Source organism: Hibiscus syriacus, unplaced genomic scaffold, assembly GCF_006381635.1.
Source record: "Hibiscus syriacus cultivar Baekdansim isolate YM2019G1 unplaced genomic scaffold, ASM638163v2 tig00116984_pilon, whole genome shotgun sequence".
Taxonomy (NCBI): Eukaryota; Viridiplantae; Streptophyta; class Magnoliopsida; order Malvales; family Malvaceae; genus Hibiscus; species Hibiscus syriacus.
Genome location: NW_024063507.1, coordinates 345,626 through 368,574, shown reverse-complemented (window position 1 = coordinate 368,574; position 22,949 = coordinate 345,626). Strand labels below are relative to the sequence as shown.

General features: G+C 36.1%; 3 pseudogenes; 1 reads left to right on the top strand and 2 right to left on the bottom strand.

The window, feature by feature from the left end:
- Positions 1–830: 830 nt before the first annotated feature.
- Positions 831–1,862, bottom strand: LOC120192954 (annotated as a pseudogene).
- Positions 1,863–2,240: 378 nt separating this feature from the next.
- On the top strand, positions 2,241–7,225 carry LOC120192953 (annotated as a pseudogene).
- An 8,854-nt stretch (positions 7,226–16,079) lies between these two features.
- Positions 16,080–18,051, bottom strand: LOC120192952 (annotated as a pseudogene).
- Positions 18,052–22,949: the final 4,898 nt, after the last annotated feature.

Sequence of the window (22,949 nt, the reverse complement as noted above, 5' to 3'; positions counted from 1 at the left end):
ATGACTGAGATATGGTAGTCATTTGAGATTTTGGGATTAAATTTTTATCATATCATGGTCAACATGTTAACGTTCAGTAGGTTCGGAACTAGGATTAAATATTGGGAGTGCAAAGTATCTAGATCCAAGATAATAAGGATTTATTATGTATTTAATCTAAGAAATTTGGTGCAAAATTCTAATTTTATTTAAATTTAAACTAATAAGGACCAAAAATGCTATTAAACCAAAAATTTTGGGAGGGGCAAAACCCCCTCCCACTCTCTATGTAGTTCCGTCCCTGACGTTTAGCTCATAATGTTGTCGATTTTTAATGGCAAATGACAAGTTTGGAAATAATAAACAGTTGAATTACCATTTTATAATTTTTAATAGTTAAATGACTCAATAAAATATCATAACTATTAATAGTGAAAGGACAAGTTTGAAATCTTTTAAAATTTAATGATAAAATTTATATAAATTCTAAAATTTTAGTGATATTGAAATAGTTTACCCCGTCGTTTTTAATTTTAGTTAAGTACCAACAGAATTAAAATATGGGTAAATTATAAAAATAGTCCCCAAACTTTTAAAACTTAGAATACAATCATCAAACTTTTAATTCGTTTTCAGTAAAGTCTCTGCCGTTACCTACCGTTAGTTTTTGTTGATGTGCACTTAACTGTCGTTAACTGCCACCCCTTTCTTCTTCTTCTTCTTCTTCTTCTTCTTCTTCTTCTTCTTCTTCTTCTTCTTCTTCTTCTTCTTCTCTTCTTCTTCTTCTTCTTCTTCTTCTTCTTCTTCTTTTACCCTCCCCTCCCCATTCTCCTTATTTCTTCTTCTATCTTTTATCCTCCCCTCCCACTAAACTTGTAATAATCCTCAAACTTGTTATAAACTTGATAAGAGATTATTGCATACCCCGTTACTACACCATCCTCCCCATCCTTGGGTGATCGATAATATTTCAGAACTTCAACACCAAACTTTTCCCTTAAACAAGTCCTCAAGTTCAAAGCATCATGGTCACTCGAAAACCCCAAACAAGTAGGTAAACCGACCATAACGATGCACGAACACATCTTCGGAGGACAACCCAGATGAGTTCCCCATGCATCAACCAACATCTTCCCTATCTCGACAACACATTCATGGTTCCTTTTCTTGACCCAAACGATTCAAAAATTCGAACCTATTAATGAACTCCAAAACCTTTGGAACTACCAACTGAGCACTAAAATCTCTGCTTCCTATCAAAGCACTTTCGATAGCTAATCCATTACCATGCTCGTGCGAAGCAAAGGGATGGTGCAAGTCGGAATTGTTTATAGACCTTTTATAGTGCAAAAAGGCAACAGATGGGGGAAAAAAGTACCACTTGTACAAATTATTAGTGTAGAAATCAGCTCTGATTTGTTTTATATCGACGTCGACGCACCCGATTCCGTGAGTGGAATCGACGAAAACCTGGTCAACGCCTTCTTATCTACAGATAGCGACCAATTCTTTAATGGGAATTACTAAAGTAGGCATGGAAGTAACATGATCGATACCTACTAATCTTACCCTTCTCCCATTTCATTTTCCTCTCTGTAAAGCTTGTCTAAATTCATGTACAATTTCATCTACAAAGTTAACGAGAAAAGGCAAAGGGACCTCGATAGCATACCCGCCAACGCATGTGACATAAGCCTCGACAGACTTCTTGACAGCATCGTAAGCGTAATGAAGCATTACGACGGCATCCCCATGATTGAATTTTTCCTCTTCGAATCCCCAAGCTATTTTTGTAGCATAATGACGGCCGCGGTGGTGGAATTGTCGATGATCGAGACCTCATCGACGTGGTCGGTGTTGATGAGGTCCTCGATGATGGTTCGCGATTGAAGAACGAAGAAGAAGGGGGAGGGGAGGTAAAAGAAAAAGGAAGAATAAAAAAGAGGCGTTAAGTGTCACTTCAGCAAAAATTAACAGTAGGTAACGATAGGAACCTTATTGAAAATGAACTAAAAGTTTAATGATTGTATTATCTGTTTCAAACATTGGATGACCAAAATGAAAGCGCTCTAAAAGTTGAGGACTATTTGTATAGTTTACCCTTACAATATTTTTCAGATTCGGTTCTAGTTTTAATGGAGTAAAAGAAATATTCCGGAGGGAGCATATCTCAATTTGTTTTTCAAACAGATGTGTCCAACCCAACAGAGGAAAAAAACAAAGACGGTGAAAGCCATGGCTGATTAAATTCAGTGAAGTCCATGACCGTGAATCTCAAAACCGAAAGGCAGAGTGGAAGAATGAAGGGAAAAACTTATCTGGAAATCGGACCTGATGGCGTGGCTATCATCACCATCAACAACCCACCACTTAATTTGCTCTCCGCCGATGGTTTGCTTTCTAGCCCATTTCTAAATTTTCAAGCTTTAATTGTTTCACTAATGGACAACAACTTTTCTGTTGTTTTTTTCCCAATGATGCTTAGCCTGAAGGAGAACACTGAGCAGGCTTTTCAAAGGGATGATGTGAAAGCAATAGTCATTACAGGTAAACCAAGACTTAAGAATTGTGTATTATTGCTATTGAAAATTGTATTCATCATTTGTCACTAAAACAGGTTCGAATGGGAAGTTTTCGGGAGGTTTTGATGTCACAGCTTTTGGGAAAAAGGGTTAATCCAAATCATCTTACTATGCAATTTGAATTGATTCTTGTAGTATATGTATAATATGTTTTCCTCAATCTAAACCTGCATATCACAGGAAGCAAGGATTTTGGTCAATAGATTTTGTCACCGACATTTTAGAGGGTATATTTGTATAGTTTTGCATATTTTATCAGGAAAATTATTTGATACACAGACCATAAAATTTAGTTTAGACAATACATTTTAATGTCATTTTTCCGATTTACTATTTACAGTTTAGCGTTTAGCATTAAAATATATAAGGCGGTGTAAACTATATTTTACAGAGCCTGTGTATCAAATAATTTATCATTTTATTATCTGCTATCTGGTTTTTCTTCTGATCTTTTGTTAAGATGATTTTATGTGTTGGTTTCTTATCTGCCAGAAAGCCCTTAGTAGCTGCTATAGGTGGCCCTGCTTTAGGTGGGGGATTGGAGATTGCATTGGTATATTTTGAATGATTGATACGAATCTTTCTGTGTTTTTATTCATCAAAGTAATTATAATTTACCTGATACCTTTTCAGGCTTGCCACGCACGAATATCAACCTCTTCAGCAGTACTGGGCCTGCCCGAGCTTCGATATGGAATTCTTCCGGGATTTGGTGGTAAGGCTGTGCTTATTTGGGTGTATATTATTATCATTTAATTTCCCAGCTCCTTTATGAAAGACTATTGAGCAGTATAATTCTCTCCTTAACAAAAGGGCGAAAGGAACGATTTCCCTCAACTTCTTACCTTTGCAGTCCTTACACTACTTTCTTACTTCAGGGACACAGCATCTGCCACGCCTTGTAGGTCTTCGTAAGGCTTTTGAAATAATCTTGGTATGATCATTCTCTTTGCGTGCTTCATGGGAAGAAATTATGGTTAATTTTCTTAACACACGATGATGCAAGCATGCGTTTTTTCCCCTTCTTTTGTTTAATTTTAGCTACTAGGATTCATAAGTGCTCTATTCTTTCTCTCCCTCCGGATGTCAAAATTAGTGAACGGAAACGATGCACGAGGCATGGATCTCGTGGATGCGATTTCTTCAGCAGATGAATTGGTTACCATTGCTTGTCACTGGGCTAAAGACATTTTAGTGCATAAAAGGCCATGGATTGTTAGTCTTTACAGAGCAGATTGATTAGAGCCCCTAAAAGAGGCTAATATGATGCTTGAGCATGCCAGAGTTAAGTCCAGAAAACAATCTTCAAATCTCAAACATCCATTGGTTTGCATTGATGTCATTGAAGAAGGATTAATTCGTGGTCCACATGCTGCACTTTGGAAGGTATTTCTTTATGGTCAGTTTTTGGTTTGTATTGCAGAAAACTTTATTGTTGTACTAGATGGCATGCTGATTTTTATAGGAATCGGAGGCATTAAATGAACTTCGACAATCTGACACTTGTAGGAGTTTGGCCTACTTCTTTGCGTGGCAGAGAACCTCCAAGGTATGCAGTCAGTAGCTCTAAGTCAACACCTGTAGGAGTATTTGGTATAAGCATATACTTCTTTGCAAATTCAAACAAGAGCAAATATATCACTGAGAAATTAAAGAATACGATTGAAGCTCTACCGTTGTAGCTAAATTGATACTTCTATCTTTAATAGTCTATGGTGTTTCTAGTTTTCTTGATATTTTGGGATTTTACCTTGCCAGGTCATCCTGTCTAAATTGAAAAACTGGTGCCTGGTTTAACCCGATCTGGGTTTAACACCGAGGAAAGTGAATACGTTTGCTGTTGTTGGTGGAGGAATAATGGGCTCTTCCATAGCAACGACACACATTCTTAGTAAATACTCGGTGATTTTGAAAGAAATGGATGAAACTGGCTGGAATAGAAAGAGTGAAAGGTGAAAATCAACATTTGTTTAGGTGAATGATTTCCACCCCATCCCCATCCCTTCTTTTATTTTCTGCCATTTTCCTCTCACACGAGCTCATGTAGTCGAACATTTTATGCTATCATAACCTCTCATTTTTTTTTCTGTTGTCCCTCCAGTAAATTTGCAAGATCATGTCAAGAATGGAAAACTGGCAGAAGAAAAACTTGATAAAACACTCTCTTTGTAAAGTTGTTCTCCGCTATGATGGTTTTAGTGAAGTAGATATGGTCATCGAGGTTTGGTTTTTATGTTGAACCACTGCTAATGTTTCTCCCCCCCCCCAAAAAAAAATAATAATAAAACATACACCCCATTAATAATTGAAATACTAAGCTTATGAACTGCTCGGATGAGGTAGTGTTGGTCCAATTTAGAGGTGAGCATAATGCATGGTCTATTATATTCACCTTGTATGCTTACCCGTCAATAGCTATCTCGTTTTGGCCACTCCTGCCTGTCCTGGATTTGTCATCAAAAAATACAGTTGAAGGTGGTCTATAAATTTTCTCGATATAGAAAAGATATATGTCTAAAATTGATGGAAAAGTAAAAAAAGATAAGTTCTTTAAGAGAGAAATTATGCAACAAGGATAACACGAAACAAGGAAATACTTATTTGCAGTGCTGCAAGGTTGTCAAAGAATAGCAAGAGAAAGAGAAATTAAGAACAATAGTAGTATATTTTTAGTGTTAGAGTTGGCGACCCGAATTCCATTTGATCCGGCCCGAAAAGTTTGTGATGCAACTCGTTTAGTGTAGAAATTAAATATAGAGGAGAAATTGGCGTTAGAAGTTAAGTCGTGCCACGCAAAGTTGTACTCTTCTTTTTCAACATCAGTGAAAATTTTCTTCCTCTACCTGTGATTTTTCCTGTTTAGTCCACATAGATTCCGCCGTCTCTTTTATTTTTGATTGATTTACTGCCATTATCTTTCTCTTATAGTATTACATTGAGATTTGAGGTTGTCAAAGAACCTGACTTTTTTCCCTTTTGTGTTTTAAGCAGGCTGTTGGTGAAAATATATCTTTAAAGCAGAGAATTTTTGCTGAAGTTGAAAGTTATTTCCCACCACTCTGCATACTTGCGAGCAATTCTTCCGTGATAAACTTGAATTCAATCAGGGAAAGGATGAAATTGCAAAATCGTTTCGTCGGGACTCATTTTTTCAGGTAGGTTTGCTTTGTGCTTCTTTTGGTTTTAGTTTCCGACCTCGCAGTGATGTTTGCTTTTGATGCAGTCAAGCTCATTCCGTACCGATCATGGAGATAGTGCCAAAGAAAAAACATCTCCTCAAGTCATTGTTGACTTGCTAGCTATTGGAAAGATGATGAAGAAAATCCTGGTAGTAGTCCACAATCCCACTGGGTTTGCAATGATCCGGATTTTCTTTCCTTATTCACAAGCGGCTATGATGCTTGTTGAACATGGAGTTGATCTCTATCAGATTGACCAAGCAGTTGAAGCATTTAGAATGACAACAGGTCCTTTTAGGTACTTTTAGATGTGCAAAGGATCATACCTAATTCTAGTTTACTCGATACTAAGAATCATTTGGTCCTGCTGGAACGGAGTGTGTTGGTTTAAGCATCCCAACAATCTGAATTGTTATTCATTTTCTGATTTTAACGTCTTGGCCAAAAAATTATATAGTACCCATCTGGTTGGCTATAAACTTTCTGTTTTGATTCAGAATGATCGATTTTTTCGGTTTCGAGGTTTTAACTAAAATGAAAGTCCAATTCAGAAAGAAATTTGGAGAGAGATTCAATGAGTCAAAGCTGATCTCAGTCATGCAAGAGGACAATCAAGCAGGTATATTGTCGACCCCAAATAAATGACGATCTCTTTCAGCACAGTATTCAGCCAGAAATGACTCACTAGATCAATATTAGGTATCCTATTCCTCTATCTATTTATGAAGGCGTATAGTGATAACATATCATATGTCCATCACTGTCTCCTGTTTCAGCTAAAACTACGAAAAAGGGTTTCTACATATATGGCAGGGAGGCCAAGTTTACCTCAAACCCTGATATTATGAAGTATGTCAACAAGGCAAGGAGCATATCCAGTTTTGGCATTGATTATGAGGTTATTTACATACCCCGATTTCCGTCCATGTGAAATTTTTACTGTTCAGTTATATTCCTCACTTCTCAGGTTCCATGCTTTGACCAGATAACAAGTAGGAATAAAGTAGCTGTTTTAAGTCCTATATTGCTTTTTTCTGTATGAATTTGTGCATTACTAACTCAATAAATTCTCCTTACCGTTTCAGCGTCTTTTCATATATGCATGCACATGTGATGATTTCCAGTTTGTTAACAGTTGATGAAGTTGTCAGATGAAGGGATAGTTGAAATGATTCTCTTCCCTGTTGTCAACGAGGGATGCCACCTTCTCGAGGACAAAGTTGTTATCTAGGCTTCAGATCTCAATGTTGCTTCTGTGACAGGAATGGGGTTCCCAGAATATAGGTTTGTGCCCCGCTTTTTTTCTGTTCGATATTTGCATGCTTAATTCCCGATTTTCAATACGAATGGTGAATTGTCTTTAAGGGGGAATCATTTTCTGGGCCGATACCGTTGGACCAGAATATATATGTTCGAAACTGGAGAAATGGTCTGAGACTTTTGGAGCATTCTTCAAACCCTGCTCCCATTTAGCGGAAAGAGCTTTAAGAAAAGAACATCTCTGGTGAGCTATATGCTTAATTCCCCTCCATAGTTGAACCCTCTGCAATTTGCAATGTTTTCTATTAGCATTCATGTCTGCATCTTGATCATGCCTTTCCTAGACCAATTCCCACATGGCATGACCATTTTTAGTTCAAGAGCCAAATGGTAAACGCATAATCTGACATTTGCATCACATTATAGCATATGTACCGCACCCGCAGGGGAGAGGGGGGCAAACGAAGTTTCGACTATAGCGGAAGAACTACACCATGGAGACTCGAAACAAAGTTGTCAGTAGGGAAATTGTCCGAGTGATGACGAATGCACACAAATAACATATAGCTAAATGCCTGTATTTTATGTTTGCGTATAATATGTTCCCCATATATGCATCATTATATGTAGCGATTCAACCATGCACTTTGAATGGTACAAATAGATCAAGCATTTCCATATCCTATAGGCTAGCATATCAACTGACTGAAATATTCAAGCAACCAAGCAACGACTAGGTTTTTACTTACAAACATATAGCAGGGTCTTAATGCAATTCTACGAACAAATTCACTCATGGTCATGGCCCAAAAAGAATTTAATACAAAAAAAATCAATTCGATTCGATTAATTTAATGCAGCCAAGCAAAAATAAAATAATGAAAAGAAAAAAACTGTTGTGCCTTCCATCAAGTGAATAAATTAGCAATGAACTACTAAAAATAAACATATAACGACAATTGCAATTGTCACGGGTAATGATATTTGGGTTCGGGACATTGGTGCAAGTGTCTGACAAAGAGGTTCAAGATAGAGTGTGGTCTTGCCAAGGCCACTAGACTTGACCCATTACTTGAAGAATGCTATGGAACTTGTTCACATTGGCCGTATAGAAAAAGAAAGTGGCATCATATACAAATATGATCACAGGGGCTTGGTAAATATGGCAAGAGATAACAAATCATAAATATATTGTGGTGGAATCTTACCATATCCAGTGTGAACACATATCTAAGGAAAATCTTGATAATTGATGTAATTGGGTTGGGTTTTCTTGATTTAGGGGATTTGTAATTAATTGGGCAGATTTTAGCCGTTGATGTGAAACGATCTAGGTCATTGGTTGAGAAGGAAGTTCAACTATAAATATAGAACATCTTCTCCTCATTTGTAATCATCTATTCCATTCATTCTATTTAGAGAGTAATAAAGCTCTGAGGCATTTACTCTTAATTCTTTGTTATTTATTCTCTTTCTGTTGTTGCCTATCTTGGTGGCCAGGAGTAGTCACACTTGTGTTTGCATTTCTACACCATAGTCCAACCTTGGTGGCTTGGACCACATCGGTGTTAAAGCTTCCGCGTCCTAGAAGCTTTGAGGGCTTGGTTCCAACCTTGGTTTGCATGCTCACTAGGCTTAGGTAAGACTTACTTAGTCGCAAAGAAGACCTAGAAGTGTTAAGAAGCGTCTAAGACGGCACGACCTGTCAGATCTTAACTCTGATATTGCGAAAGTTTGGGCTTGAAGGTTATGAGAGTGTGACAAGTGGTATCAGAGCGAGTCGTTATGGGGAGATAACGATCGTTTCGTCTGTGTTGGTGAAAGGTGAAAAATCATGTAAGTTTGATTTACTTACTGTATTGTCAATTTACTTTGGTAATTAAGCTGGCAAGGATTTGTGCTCGAGCTAGTCAAGGGTGAATTGAACTAGTTCGTGGAAAAGGAGCTCGAGATGGCATGCAAAAGAGGTGGTTATGCATAGAAGGGTGTAAAGACCAGTGGTGGAGAACAAGAGGAAAGGCCAATGGACTTGGTGATGGAAAGAGAGGATGCCTTGGAGACTTCATGATATGATCTTGATTATATGTTTCGAGTCATATATGTGAATGTCTGATCGTGATTCTAGTAAGAAACCCCGTAATGATAGCTTGAACTCTGAAATGTGATATAATCTTGATTAAAGTGTTCCTCCCTTATTATTCCTTCTTCACCACGTTCCAAATATGATGTAAACATACTCTCCATGGCTGCTTGAAATTTCTTAGCCCTTGCTCGTGTGATGGGGCCACTTGGGTAATTCTCCGGGTCTTTGTTATTGGCGATCATATCACTTCACAAGATAAGTTCAGGTGGGAGTTCAAAGTTTGTTTGACCGAATGTCGGATATCATGGACAAGTAGGGGACCAGGAGGAACGTTCTCTCAGAAAATCTGATGAGAGAATTGTTGTTCTTAAATCTCAGGTAGAAGATATGAGTGAGACTTCATCGTTATTGGAGAATAGGATTGTGAGCTTTGAAAGCTCCGATGAGGAGCCAAAGAAATCCAAGGAGTTTTGGAGACACGTCTTGAGAAGTTGGAGTTCATGAAGGACATGTTTAAGGATGTGGCATAACAGGTTCTCAACGAGGTGGATTAGAAAATGGTCCAAAGGATAAATGCTCATGAAGCCGAGGTGATGTCTTCGAGAAATGAGGTGAATGAGATCAAGAAGGAGCTGCTCAATGCAAGGGAGAAATGAGTGAGTAAGGTGCACTCAAGACCTTCTTGGAGTGACCTAGACCAGAGTTGATGCTCGCGGGAGAGCAAACTGATACCTAGGGACTTTTGGAGGCCATAGATATAACCGGAAAGATGACAAAGCTTACGGGAGACAAGCCAACGAGCGTTATGTCGTCTAGGCCCATGCCCATGGATAGTGGCAATAGTGGGGGAGACCAAGAAAAGGTGCAGCTGGGATATGGTAAAGGAAGCTTTTCGAATGGCCAATGTGAGCCATCGACTGTGTAACACCCGTATCTTGTATACCTTTTCGTGCACGAGGTACAAGATCACATCACTTTATAAAAATTTTGACATTTGAAAACCCGTAAAATTTTGTTTCAATTTGAACAACTGCAAAATATGATATTCATAGAATCAACATACTAAAACTATCACTTAATTACATTACAAAATATTTACTATAGTTTAATTACATGCCAACTAAGTTCTCAAAATGAATAAGATTGTCAAAATGTTACTGATGAGTCAACCTTTAATTGATGAAAGCTGCTGCTATTGTTGCACTCCTTGCGCAACTAATCTTTGCCTTTACCTACGCGTGAAATCAACACAAGTTAAGTAATTACTTAGTGAGACATAATATTGTAAAGATATTACAATTATACGACAGTATCTTATGAATATGGAGTGAAGAATTAAATTGCATTATTCATAAATACTAGTTAAGCATTTCTCAGTTAAACCATAATTCTTTCATACTATCATAGATATTATTCCAAGTATGCCCATCATACCTATCCTTCTATATATTTTCCTCATTATTCTTTATTTGCCCTGTGTACATTAATTATGAAAGTACTATACATGTATTGCACCAAAGTGCTAATTGATCATGTATCTTTTATAGTCATTATGGTGACACCTTAAATATTGTTAATACACCGTTTTGTATTTTCATTTGGGCATCCTTTCATGCCCATTATGTTCTGTTTACGTTTTCCTTTATAACATCCAGTCATACTAGTTATCCATTGTTGTACATTATCTATATATATTTATATCATCCCTTCATATCACTTATGCAACATTCCTATCACAATACATTATAATTCCTTTATTCTTTTACCCAAAGTTATTTAACCTTTCATCTAACTTGCATATTTGACACTTTTCTGTCAAATGCTCAGCTAGTCCATTATTCTTTTTACTCAACAGTGTTTAACCGTTCATCTTTTACTCAACAGTGTTTAACCGTTCATCTAACTGGCATAAATGAAACATTTCTGCCAAATGCACAGCTAGGCCATTATTCTTTTACTCAACGGTATTTAATCGTTCTTCTAACTGGCATAATTGACACCTTTCTGCCAAATGCACAGTTAAGCCATTATTTGTTTACTAAACAGTATTTAACCATTCATCTAACTAGCATAGTTGACACCTTTCTGCCAAATGCAAAGTTAGGCTATTATTCTTTTACTCAATAGTATTTAACCATTCATCTAACTGGCATAATTGACACCTATTTGCCAAATGCACAGTTAGACTATTATTCTTTTACTCAACGGTATTTAACCGTTCATCTAACTGGCATAATTGACACCTTTCTATCAAATGCACAGTTAGGCCTCAAAGGCACTTAGCCTTTCATCTAACTAGCATAAATGACACCTTTCTGCCAAATGCACAGTTAGACCTCAAAGGCACTTAGCCTTTCATCTAACTGACATAAATGACACATTTCTATCAAATGCACAATTAGGCCTCAAAGGCACTTAACCTTTCATCTAACTGGCATAAATGACACCTTTCTGTCAAATGCACAGTTAGGTCTCAAAGGAACTTAGCCTTTCATCTAATTGACATAAATGACACCTTTCTGCCAAATGCACAGTTAGGCCTCAAAGATACTTAGCATTTCATCTAACTGGCATAAATGACATCTTTCTGTCAAATGCATAATTATATCTCAAAGACACTTAGCCTTTCATCTAACTGGCATAAATGACACCTTTCTACAAAATGCACAGTTAAGCCTCAAAGGCACTTAGCCTTTCATCTAACTGGCATAAATGAAACCTTTCTGTCAAACGCACAGTTAGGCCTCAAAGACACTTAGCCTTTCATCTAACTGGCATAAATGATAACTTTCTGTCAAATGCACAGTTAGGCCTATTAATCTTTTATTTTAGACCAGCTTTTATTATAATAATCATTCATAATATAAATTAACCCTTTTCAATCATTATACATTCTATGGTTTATACCTATAGTGCCCATGCAATAATCCAGCTACCAATACGACAATCCACCTTCTTATTATGGACTTCTAACAATTTCACATATATTTCCCATACGAAAATTCATACACTTGGTATGAATTTCTTAGTTCGTACATAGTGCCCATACAGAAATTCATACACTTAGTATGAATTTCTTAGTTTTGCACATAAAGTGCCCATACAGAAATTCATACACTTAGTATGAATTTCTTAAGTTTTTGCACACTTAGTATCATTTGGTAATCACCATACATTAATAAATCATACAACTATGACTACCGTAACATATACATACATAATTAAATGTACTCACCTAGATTGCTTCGCTATTATCCAAAATGTAAAGCTGATTACTCCGGTACTTTCCCTTACCCTTAGTTTTGCTTTTCTCGGGAGCTTGGTTTCGATCTACTCAAGCATCCATTAAAACGTGTACGATACCCAATGTTAGTATATTTCCTAACCATTATACTAAAACAATACTTAAAAGGACATATCATTAACTTTCTATAACAATATCAACCTATTTTAACATTTCTGGCTCCATAGTATCGATACCCCTACTATGGTATTGATACTACTATACTATGGTACCGATACTATGTTATGGTATCGATACCATTTTTGCATTCTGTTTGGAAATGGTATCGATACATTCCCTTCGGTATCGAAACTGATTGAATCGATATCGATACTACATAGCAATTTCATCAAATTTTAGCCTATATTATCGATATTGTTCTATCAGTATCGATACCTGTACCTAGAATTTCCAGTTTTCAGTTCGAATATCACCCAAATGGGGACAAATTTCGTCATGCTTACACCCTACAATCCTATTAAACTCTTCTTCAATTATCCAAACTAATTTTTCTTCATTTTGTTTCTTAAAACATCTAACATCATCAAAGAACATTTAATTCTAAGAATCACATCACTTTTCCTAATATGTTCTTAATCCTATCCAATACTTCTAATCTCTCATTTACCTCTTTGATAAGTCAAATCTACCAATAAACATCCATAAACACTCCTATTTTAACATATCACTCAAAAACTCATTTTCTTCAGTCCCTAATATCTCATCTATAACTTAGTTTTGATCCCCTTTAATCATCCCTTAAGCTTCTATTATACTTAATGCTTCAAAAGCCACCCAAAAATGAAGGAATAAACTAGTAAATTGAAAACTCACCTTTAGCTATGGAGGAGAGCTTTTCCACGAGAAGAGAAAGAAGAAAAAGATGATAACTTTTGGTAACCTATTTTCCCTTTTCCCAATTTTCCTTAATATCTTATTAAAATAAATTTTAAATTATTTTCCCTTTAAAGGACCAAAATACCCTCATAATCATCCATTGCTACAATTTAGTCTAAACCACTATTTCAAATCATTCTCAATTTTTATCAATTTGTTAAATAAATCCTTAAATTTTAAATTATTTCAATAAAGTCCCCGATTCAATATTTGGGGTATTACAGACTGTGCGTAACCAAGGAAAGTCATCAGGAAAGAATGGCAAGGCTAAGTCCGGTGTGAAGAAGAACGTGAGCAAAGAAAAGTTGAAGTGATACATGGTCATCACTTGATTAGAGTATGTCCCAAGAAGACTCGTCTTACTGCCATCGTTTAGGGAATAGATGAGCCATAATGAGGAGTAGCAAGACTTGGTACTATTGTGAGTGTCAATGCCGTCAAGAAAGGAAATGGCGTGGTTGTAAGTGTTAAAACGTCAAGCCAGAGAAAAGACTTGGTCTGATTGAGGGGGTCAATGCGGTCAAGCAAGGAACAAGATGAGGTGCAACTGTGGATGTTAAGGCAACTGAACCCAGAGGAAAGTCCAATGCTATTGCGAGTGTCCAAGCAATCAAGTCAGGAGAAGGACTTGGCGAGGCATGTTCCAAAGTATTCGGATCAAGGAGGAAGCATGGTGTGACTACAAGTTCTCAAGTAGTCAATCCAGGATTGAGACGTACGAGACTGTAAGTGTCAAAGCAATCGAGCACATAAAGAGACCTGATGCGATAGAAAAAGATAAAACCATTAAGCCGAGGGTGTAGAGTGAGCAAGTTCGCTCACAGTTTGCCAGGATGGAGGTGTGGTCCAAGTTGAGACGTCTCAGGCATAAAGTGACACTTAAGAGTATGTGAGCCGATTCAGAAAGCTCATGCTCAAAGTCCTGAGTTTGACTTAAAAAGATGGGTTCTTTACCTTCATGTTCTGATTGAAGCCATGGGCGAAGAAAGTGTTAGAGCGAAAGGAAGTCAAGGAATTCTCTAAAGCCTTGACAACCGTTGAGTCCATCAAAGAATTTGAAGTAAAAAAGAACAAGACTTCCAAGGTAAAGCCGAAAGACAAGGGTAGTGGCAAGGGATTCTGTGATGAAGGCAAGTCAAATGATAAGGAATGTTGTTCCTCGAGTGGCAAAGAAAATCCACTCAATGATGAACTAGATGGTGAGTCTGGGGAAGATGTGTGCAGACTTGGCACAAGTTCAAGTGTCAAAGATGCTACGCGAGGGTTAGAGTTGAGTAAACAAAGGGTCGAATTAAGATGCCAAAGGTGTTGCAAGATTACCCGAGGGGAGTCGAGTCATCCAAGGTGATGGATGAGCCCATAATCTAGTTGTCCAGAAAAGAGGACGAACCCATGATCAAAGAGGCATTGAGATTTGGCTCAATAAGGTTTGTTTCTGCCAAGGCGAGTGGAAGCCAAGTGCAAGAAGCGTTGTCCATGTCCAAGGAGTTTGTCGAGCATGTTCGTGTAGAGAACATGGCTTCAGAGACCATCATAAGAGAAGGGTCAAAGGAAGTGCTTGCCGAGAATGTTAAGTGAAGAACATCCTTTATAGACTAGTACACAAAAGTCGAAGGGGCCCAAGACGTTGAGTGACAAGGCAACCATGTAGAAACTACCCATTTGAAAGGTGGGAAATGAGCTCTAACCTTCGTGTTAGAAGGGAGGAGGCAAGAAGGGGCATCGGACTTTATCGTAAGAAAGTGATGATGCATGGTGATGCAAAGAACTCCAATGACAAGGGTTCAATGCGAGGAGTGTCAGACTTCATGGAGTAAGAAGGGTTGGCTCATTTTTGAGTAAATGCCACGAAATCAGAGAGGAAGGTACATCTCAGCACGATTCTAATGTTCTTTTGAGTTTGATTTGTTTTCTTTAGTGAGCATAGGTCGAGGAATCAAAGTTTGGAGGGGATCCAAGACTTTACCGTAGGCCAGAAGGGTCCAAGATAAGACAAATCAAGACTTGTAGGAAAGGGTTCCTATAAAAAAAGATGTACTTGAGGGCGTGTTAGCCCATTTCACCACTTAGCGAAAAGTGACAAGCAAACACAACTTTTATGTGGAGGCCGAGTCTTTATGGGGGAGGACGTGAGCAAGTGAAGGTGTCGAAAGGAAACCACGTTGATGTAAAGTATGGTGCGAGGGATCGTGAAGTTACATGCGGCAGAAGCCAAGGCAAACAGTTTGTATGGGGGGACCCTAACAAGCCAAGGGGTTGAAAAGTATCCAAGGTGATGTTGCAAGATCGTTCAGTACAGTGACGAGGCATCACTAGGTTCGATGGGGGAGAATGTCATGGGCTGTGATATCTGTGTCCAAGACATTGGTGCAAGTGTCTGACAAAGAGGTTCAAGATGGAGTGTGGGCTCGCCAAGGCCACTGGACTTGGCCCATCACTTTGAGAATGCTATGGAAACCATTCACATTGGCCTTGCAGAAAAGAAAAGTGGCATCATATCTTAAGATGATCACATGTGCTCGGTAAATATGACAAGAGACAACAAATCAGGAAGATATTGTAGGGGGATCTTACCATATCCAATGTGAACACCTATCCAAGGAAAGAATCCTGATAATTGATGTAATTGGGTTGGGTTTCCTTGATTTAGGGGATTTGTAATTAATTGGGCAGATCTTAGCCATTGATGTAAAACGATCTAGGCCATTGGTTGAGAGGGAGCTCAACTATAAATAGAGAGCCTCTCCTCCTCATTTGTAATCATACATACATACGTACATACGTACATACGTACATACGTACGATTCCTTGCCAAGTTAGCTCACATCCTTGAGTCTTTTTATCAATGCATCCAAAGATTTCTTTTTTGGATTATGTCTGGCACCCCGTCTCCCAAAGGTTCCTAATAGTCGATCTGATGAATCCCATAACTTATTTGAAATTGCCATGAAACCATCAACTTTTCTTTTGACAACATCTCTTCTACAGCATCACGGGGTTTTTTAAGAGGAAATTGTTTCTTACCCCTTTCTGCCATTCTCAAAGGAATGTCTGAAAGTTGTGCAACATGAAGAAAGAAGAAATCACAAGCTCGCTCCAAAACAACTATATTTGTCGCAACCTGCATTGCATGTGAAACTCCTTATATATGAACTAATCAGCTTCAAAAGAGCCCTATCCAAAATCCCACCCAAAAGTCAATCCAAATACTTCTTTACAACATCATATAAATCCAACTGCCCACCTTAAGACATAAAACTAACAGAATCTGCGATAAAAGATCTCACAATCCGACAATCAGGCACAGTGGATGAAAATGGCGCAACATAAGGAAATGTCGGAACAATATCTGACGTTTGTAATTGGAAAGACAACACATTCATCGAGTGCTCATATTCCTTTTTCAACACCTGCTCAAACTTATCATCAGCAAGAGCTTCTGCAATCTGTTTCCTACAATCACTCATGGTACTTAACCCTATGCTTACTCAAAACATTAAGCAATGCATCAACAGGGTAGCCATACCTACGCAAAATAACTCCTAATAAACTCACATAATCCTTAAAGAGTAAAAAGTGATTAGCAGTTTGCATCCTAGAAAATTGATCCTATAAGACCGAGCACATCTTACCAACGCAGTCTCCCACAAATTCTCAACCTCCATTTTGGAAACCAAACCCCCGCCTGTCCTTAAAATGTGATCCTCTATTATGAAGAACCCCACAATTTGAGCAAAAAATGTTCGATGAGATTCAAGGAACGGAGTCATAGAAGATACTTGAAAATCAGACGTTAATTGAAGCTTTCTATTCTCAAAGTAATACTGCTTAAATTGATCTCCTAGTCCTAAAGTTTGATGAATATGATAAGCTCTATAAAGAGGATTCAAATCAAATCCAAACAAGTCGTTATTACCGTTACAATAACTGTCATCCTCGTCTCCTCCAGGTCCACCTTCATCGTCATCTTCTTCTAAAGCGTAAACGCAACCTCTCAAGCTGAGTCGACTTTGTTCTTCGACTTGCCTTTGCTTGATTCTCAGATCTTCTTCGCGTTGCTGAGCAGCCGAGGCTTGTCCAATTGCTAATTGGCCTAAATTGCGGCTCACCACGTGAGTATGCACGAGCCAATTGCCAAACTCTTTGCTGATCTTGCGCTCGATATGAGATTGAATCTCTGGAATCTTACTCTCCAGCATCCTTTTTAAAGTAGATGACAATGTTTTATCTAGGAGCTCGTTTTGGATCGAGTCTAAACACTTCAATGCCATGTAGAAACTGCCGTTTGAGAGATGAAGGTTTGCTCTTGAGCAAAGCTCCATCAGCTTAATACACAATGTAACCGATTGCAAAGTCGAGTTTATGTTGTTGGAAACATTTTGAGCTACGACTAAGGAGTAAAGGGAAGAAAGGAGAAGACCACCGACTGATTGGAGTCTTGAGTTGGAGTCAGAGAGAGAAGATTTGAGAGAATCAACGTCGGAGAGAAGAAATCGGAGATCATCGACGACCAAGATGAAATATTGGTAGTGAGATTTACAAACTTCTTCGATTTCTGATTCCTTAGAACGAGCGAAGTAACGGAGGTGGTGGAGGAGGGTTTCAGGCCTTCCAGAAGCGAACACTTTGCGGACAAAAGGACCGAGGTCGTCACCGTTACAGATGGCGGAGGAAAGGAGTTGTTCCCATTTGTCGTCAGAATCTCTGCCATTCGGGCTCTGGCGTCACTTTACGACGCGACCTCATTGCCTGCATTTCTTTTGCCAGTAATAGTGATGGCGCCGTGATTTAAGAAAGAGATGGAGAGGAGAGGAATAATGAATCTGTGCTTATTTATAATTCCAGAAGGCCATTGGAGATTTGTTTGACTCGGTAAAGACTTCGGTTTTACAACTAGAATTTTACCCGCCCTAGCCTCTAGCGTTGTGTATATACGTATATTGAATGTTATTATTTATACATGATAATTTATGGATTTGCAATCAAGTATTATATATATATATATGTACGTATTTAAAGTGTATATATATTGAATGTTATTATGTATAAAATGGAAGCCGTTAGTATTATTAAAAAGTGAAAATATCTGAAATTACAATAAGAATTTATTACTATCATCATAAATTAAATACATAATATGAACTTTTCTTATAACATTGAAATAGCCACTTTATATTATATAAGGATTATATATGGAAGAGGTTAAGAACACAACTAAAAGATTCGAACAAAAATAGATACAAATAATTCTGATTGTATCGGCAAACAAACAACAAAGGGAGTTAAGCTATTGAAATACAACTGAGAACCTCAAATCAAAACCGAACGTCATGAGAAAATATCCATGAACATAAAATCGTACATCTAAATTCAATCCGAAAGTCTAATAAAAAAGATCAATAAAATTTCAAATAAACTCTATTTTGATCACACGTGGCGTTGTTAAATCAAATCCTAAGAAACTATAAATAAAATAGCGTCAACAAATTTCTCTGACTGTCAGATTAATTAAACTTTCTAGGGTAGCATTTGGCCAAACCCTTACAAATTTCTCACTCGTTGCTGTCATCAAATCCGAAGTTTCCATCAAATTTTGATAAATTAAACTTTCTAGGGTAGCATTCGCACAAACCCTTATAAATGTAAATATTATAATCAAAATTTAGATTAAATGTATATTAATATCGTCATGAATCAAACAGCCTTAATGTTTAAATAGATAATTGTTATTTTTAGAGGTTATGGGTTCGAGTATGAGTACCTGTAGGATATTTGAGTGTTTATTATTAGGGTTGTTTATGGACGATTAATCGTACCGTTTAGCCTAAACGGTCGGTTAACCGTTATAACGATTATGAGATTTTTCTAACCGTAACCTAACCATTCAGAAATAGTTAACTGCTAACGGTTAACCGTTATTAACGGTTCTGTTACAAGTTAACCATATGTTAACCTATTACAATTTTTTGTCAAATTTCTTCATAATTCATACTACAAAAAATATAGCACTTAACACATACTTATACTGGTGTAAGTGAATAAAATAAACAAGTGTAGCACTTAACACATACTACATTAGTGTAAGTGAAAAAAATAGTGTAACACTTAACATATTCTTACAACAGTGTAAGTAAATAAAATAAAAAAGTGTAACACTTAACGCATACTTACACCGGTGTAAGTGAATAAAATAAAATAAAAGTGTAGCACTTAACACATAATTATACTGGTGTAAGTATGTACATCTCTCAATATATTAGTACCTAACAATAAACATATAATTATATTAATGTAAGTATGTTTCTATGTTCAAAGAAATAAATAATAAAAATATATATTAAGTTATTTGTATATAAATTTTATTAATTATCTATATAAATTATAAATAATAAAAACTTATATCAAGTTATTTGTGTAAAAATATAATAAATTATAAATATAATTTATTAATGATAACCGTAACCTTAACCGTTAACCATAATTTTTAGCGGTTCGATTAACCGAAACCGTTTAGTATTAACGACTCGGTTAATTAACCTGTTAAATATAACGGTTATACCAGTTAACGGTTATGGTTAACGGTTTTGGGTATTTTTAAACACCCCTATTTATTATCAAATGATTGAGAATCCTCAAAACATATAGTTTCACAAAATATATACATTCATAGAATACATGATCACATATTTCTTGTTCTCTCACGCACAAATTACATAGATCATCAATATTCAACCTATTAAGTTTGTTTTTTATTGAAGCTTGTCCAATGTTTATCTAAGTTATGAATAACTTTTTTATATAGTTTGAGATGATTACAAGATAATATCTATTTAAAAAAAAGTATTCAATTGAAAATATATACACACTTTGTAATGTCATTAATTGATCTCATATAACTTTTAGAAATAACAACATTCTCTTTTATCACTAAAATTACTTAATGAATTATAACCAAATTATCAAGCAAGTAACCTAGTGCCAAATCAACCTATCTCATAGAGCTTTATTTCTCTTCACCTTGATTGCACTTCATATATTAGCTATAAGAGAACTTTGGATCATCAAGAAGCTCCTGAATAGAGTAACCTTAAACCTCAGTGCAATAAATTCCTTCACACCCAATCACTACTTTGTGAACCATCAATATGCCAAAAATACTGTCACAACCATTTTTTAACGAAAATTAAATTTAAAAATAATTATGACTTTATTTTGAAAATTTTGAAACTTCGAATTAATTTAAAATTTTGGAATCACCATCAACCTTTAGGTTAGGTAGGTTGAATACCTAAAAACGCCTTTTAAAACAATTTTAAGAAAAATCATTTTAAAGACAAAAATTGATCTACGTTTATTAAATATTCATTTTTAAGAGTTCAGGAGTCGATTACGCGTGGGAAAGTGTGAGCACCCCCACAACACCCAAAATGGTACCTAATCTCTTATACGTCATTGTAATAGTGTTTCATTTCATATGAATTCAATGATTAATTATTTTGAATCATATAATTGAACAAAAATCAATTCCATTTATTTTAAGTTCACTTTTCGTTCTAATGTTGTCGAATCACACTTCTCCTATAGAGTGGTGCTTTTCACGCCCATCACACAATGAGGGTTGTTGAACATAGGTACAAGTAAAGCTTATAACAAGTAATAATATAAACTTTGACGAATAAATACTTTATAAATTAAAATTAAAAAAAAGATAAAAGTATAATAATATATAAATATATAAGGGTTTAAAAATGTTGAATAAATAAACAATTATAAAAGATATATACTATAATATGTACAAGTAAAATATACATGTGTGTATATATATATATATATATTTAAATAATAATAACAAATAATAAAAATAAAAATTCCATACAAAAAGTACAGGGACTAACATATAACAAATAATGAAACAGGGACAAAAATATAGTATTATGAAAATCAACGGATCAAAGTAAAATTTAACCAAAGCATACTACTAATTAATAGTGACTAAAATGGAAGTCAAATAAAAATTTAGAGCTTGAAGCATGGAAATAGAAATTTGCATTTAGTGACTATAATGGAACATTATAAAATCATAGCCCCTTTTCGCACAATTAGCCCATGCGCTAGAGTTCAGAAATGCTAACCTCCAAAACGACATAGTTTTGGGTACCATATATAAGTGAAAACCAAGGCTAAATTCTAGCTAAGCCTTCATTTTTTCTCGTCTGAAAACAAATTTAAGAGAATTCTCTCAAAGTTCTCTCATTGGTCTCTCATTTCGGTGGAGATAAAACGACCGGTTGGCACTCATCGGTACCGGTGGCTGGAAAAATTTAAAATGAACACAAAATTATTCCTATTTCTCTCCCCAAACTTTTGTTACTTTCACCTAAAATCAACCTCAAAAGCCTAGATATAGGATTTTACCTTTGTAAAACTAAAATTTCGGCAACGTTTGGGATTTTCGGTGAGCTATGGGCTTTCTAACGATCAACAAAGCAAGATGAAGCCTTTTCTTTCTTTCTTTTTCGTTCCCTCTTAGTATTTTTTTTCTATTTTTTAACTTCTCCTTTCTTTTTTTTCAGTTTTCTTTTTTTTTTTTTTGAATTTCTTTCTTTTTATGTTTTTTTTCGAACTGGTTGTTGTTTTTCCGGGTTCACTTTTGTTTTGTTTGAATCTTCTTTCTTCTTTTTTGATCTTTGCAGGTTATATGATGCCTTGGAAATGTGTTGGGGACGAGTGTATTCTTGTCCACCACTTCCCACTTGCCCTGGCCGGCCGCATCTCATTAAATGAGATGCCATTATTTCTTATCTTTTTTTTATTTTTATTCGAATCGAGGATGGACTCTGACAGTGGCGGCTAGACTTGACGACCTAGGTGGTGGCGGTAGATGGCGGTAGCAGTAGGTGGCTAACCCTAAAGCTAGAGTTAGCCAAAAGTTGTAACACAATGGGCTTTAGGTTTTTTTTTTGTAATATTGGATCTGTTATTGGGTCTTTTATTGGGTCATTTTGTAAAAGGGCTTAGGCCTACAAAATAAAAGTAAAATAATAATAATAATAAATGTAAAAAAATGTTATGTCTCAGACAAAAATTGATGTTATAGATGCCCTCTTTGTCCATTCTTGTGTTAACAAGAATAGGAAAATATAAAAAGACAACGAGTTTTTGTTTTATTCCATTTGACATTGAAATTTGACATCGTTTCAAGAGAGACTAATGTCGATCTTTATCTCAAGGAGATGTTACCAAAATTCTGTTTTAAGAGAAACCTTGTCAAAAGAGTTAGATTTTATCATGAATTATAATTTTAAGAGAAATCAATTTTAAGCAAGAAAAAATTTGTTTAAAGAGAAACGACATCAATGCTTTTAGTTTCCAAGGAAGTTGTCTCGAGCGAGACAAAATTAATTTCAAAAGAAGCTACCTTATGCAAGATTATTTTTTTTTCTTTTGAGAACTATATCTAGTGAGACAAAATTTGTTTAAGTTTGTGTTTCAAGAGAAACACTCTCGAGCAAGATAAAGAATGTTTCAAGGGAAAAAACATTTTGTTCTTGTTTCAAGGGAAATTATTTTAAGCAAGATGAAATTTTGTTTCAAGAGAAACAATCTCAAAGGATATAATCATTTTTGTTGACGGCGTTGTTCCTTCTTGATGTGGATGACTAGTCGCATTTGGATGACTACTTCTT